Source organism: Pinus tabuliformis, chromosome 5_1 (genome assembly GCF_031772625.1).
Source record: "Pinus tabuliformis cultivar Carrire ecotype Pingquan chromosome 5_1, CPIR1, whole genome shotgun sequence".
NCBI lineage: Eukaryota > Viridiplantae > Streptophyta > Pinopsida > Pinales > Pinaceae > Pinus > Pinus tabuliformis.
Window position 1 is genome coordinate 816,139,268 of NC_142305.1, and position 3,349 is coordinate 816,142,616.

At 35.6% G+C, this 3,349-nt stretch overlaps 1 pseudogene; it reads right to left on the reverse strand.

Annotated features, from left to right (window-relative positions):
* Positions 1-1,191: 1,191 nt before the first annotated feature.
* Positions 1,192-2,011, reverse strand: LOC149167415 (ATP-dependent Clp protease adapter protein CLPS1, chloroplastic-like; annotated as a pseudogene).
* Positions 2,012-3,349: the final 1,338 nt, after the last annotated feature.

A 3,349-nucleotide genomic window follows, 5' to 3' on the forward strand; every position in this document is an offset into this window, starting at 1 on the left:
AGATGGGTGAGGATTCTATGCAATTATACTAGTTTCGAGCAAAAACTTAGTTTAGATGTACTGGGTTATGGATGCTTATCAACAGTTGCTTGTTAGAAACATTTTATGACATATGCCTTAAATGTTTGCAAAAGTCATTCATTTATCCTCATTGTCTAACTCATGCAGTACTCATGAATATTTTTTGTGTTTGAGGTTTGAGCATTGCAAGAAATAGGTTCTGAGATACTTAGATATTAGTAAGGGGGTGTTACAACCATACATGAATGTGTTTTGCTAGAGCCTTGCCAATTTAGAAGTTGGCTTCAGGGTGCATAACCCCAGGTGGATGTGATCATATCTTTCCTCAATCTAGAATTAACATCCTTAGCGACTTCAGTGCCATACCTTGTGTTGTGCCTTGTGGCCCTCTTTGGCTCATAGTTGTCATCTTTCTGATGTCCAAGATAATTTCAACTATTACCATAGTGGAATATCCACTTTGACAAATATGTGAAATGTGTTAAGACATTTAACCCCTCAAAATCATGTGTTTCTAGCTCTCAGTTAACCTAAGTACTCTTCAGGCTATAGATAACATAATCTACAACAAAAGAAACCTACATATCAAATCATCAAAACAAGAAAAATACATACAAAATATATATCTCTCTTACCTGCAAATCTTTTTAGATTATATTTTCCCCTTCAACCTCATTAAAGGTTCAAAGCAACATAAAAGTGCGGAATGATTGACTAGATAAAATCATATAAGTAAGATTATTTCACAGGAACTTGACCAAGTCACCAAGATGATCTGAAATGGCAAAGAATTATCTTGCAATTTAGAAAATACAACTAAAGACAAGTTTCCATGAATTGCACACAAGGATATGCACTACAAAAAATTTAGCCATGCAAACTAAAAGAAGACAGAAAATGCTCTCTATCATTTCCTTCATAATACAAGTTCCTGAACTACCACAAGTAGCATGATCTCTTTGCTTTGGTTCATTTCATTTATAGAGAGCTATAGATGTGCATTCAGAATTATAGAGGTATTAGCATTCCATTTTCAAGGGACTGCATTCTAAGATTCCTATAGTTAATTTTACATATTGTACTTATATGACTAACATTGATGTGCATACCTACAACTCTACCCTAATCATAGTATGCATTGCTCTTGACAAGTCAATATGACTAAAATATTCAGCAACCATCATTGGCAGGCTCAATGGAACTAAGTTATTTCCTTGAAGTTGTGTACAATGTTCTTTAGCATCAACCTGAGCACAAATAACTATGAATGTGAGGCCATTGTAGTGGGATTTTGGCAAGATATTAACAACAGTATCAAGGGTCTTTCCTGGCATAACCTCCATCAAAACTTGCACATCATACTCCGGTTTGTTATAATTGTCATTGTGCAATAATACACGATATGGTGGAGATGTCTTCCTTGATTTTATTTTATTGTAGTGACAAGAAAATAGAAAGAGACTTAGAAGATGCATCGAAGGAATTGGAAATTCTGAAGACATCATATCTATTTCATTGACAATGAAAATAAAATTCAAGTAAAATTCTAGTCACATACACTCTAATATTCATGTCCTTCAGAGTAGATATCTTTATTTGACAAAATTTCTACATAAGACAATACAATGAAACATGAATATATTCATAAGTCATCATTCTATTTACCATAGATCAAACTCTGATTCTCAACCAGGTGTAGTTTTCTCAATTGTTGGCGTCTCTATCAATCCACTACCTTTTCCCCATGGTATGGTTGATCTAATTACAGAAAACACCCGGGTCATGCATGTCCCTTTTGATTGTGATATTTTGTCACCTTGGATACTTTGCAACATTGTTGTCTTGTGGTTGTTCTCCTCACATTTCCATCTTTGTACATGTAGTAGCTCACACATGCTTAATTTCTAATTTACCCATAAGGGAAAGTTGACTTATGTTGATATGATTGGGGATGGGGAAGAATTAATCTCGAAGATATCAAACTGGCCATCACTTTTGACCCTACTTGAGAGTACAAGCTCATGCTGTACATAACGAGAGGACAACTCTAGAATCATGGGCCTCTTTCCATTATTCCTCTTTCATTGTTGTTTGTTTCCATGACTTTTTTTTTCCTTTACTGCTTTCCATTGATTTCCAGTTGGAGAATACTTTGTACGTGCCCAATGATTGAAGGTCTGGCTGGTAGTAAATTGTGGTTGAAATTTCAACCTTTGAGATGAGAGCATTAATCTTGTGGATAATACATGGGGGATATGGAAAAGGTGCATCCAAAAAATTGGAATGCCTTGCAATACAACCTTAATCATAATAACCCTTCCGCTAAGCGAGAGCCATTTATGGTCCCAACAAGTCATCTTTTTTTCAAATTTAGTTACAAGCCATGCCCAATCTTGGATTTTATATTTGCATGGTTTTAGGAAGCATCCCAACTACTTGAAGCCAACAAACATAGGACGTATTTTCACCCCAAATAATGAAGCAATCTCAAAAATCGCCTCCTTGTCTGCTTCATCCGAAATAATCTCATTCTTGTTTTTGTTGATGAACAAACCAACATTTTTGCCAAATTTCTCAAAAACCTTGTGGAAGGACACCCATTCAGAATATTTTTCCTCCCCAATGTAGAGGACATCGTCCACAAACAAGATGTGAGACAATATGCAATTTCTAGAGATATTACAACCAGAAGTTGAGCCCACCTTCATCATGGCTTTGATCCCTCTACTGAAAGCATCCATTACAAGGATAAAAAGAAGGGGTGACAACACATAGCCTTGACAAAGCCCCCGGTGGATCTTGAATAATTGTGTGGGTTCACCATTGATAAGTACCACCATATATGTCGTAGATATGAGGGCCTTAATCCATTGGACATGTCTATGTGTAAACCCAACTTTGTATAAAATCATGATGAGAAACTCCCAGTCCACACAATCGTATGCCCGATTGAGATCAATTTTCATAAGGCATGATTTTAACTTTCTGGTTTTGATAGAGTGTATGCACTCTTGGACTATTGCTACATCATCCTGTATTCTCCTGTTAGAAAAAAATCCAAATTTCTCCAACGTAATGTGTGGAGATAATATCTTTTTGATTATGTTAGCAAGGAGCTTAGAAATCATTTTATAAACCAAATTACATAAGGATATGGGTATATAGTCTGCAAAAGAAAGAGATTTTTCTTTTTTGGGAATTAATTTGACAAAAGTGGAGTTTATTACACCTGGAAAATGCCCAAAAATTCTAGTAGCTTACACCATGCTGACAAGATAAGGACCCATCAACTTAAAGAAGAACATGAATAGATCAACAAGCCAGCCAT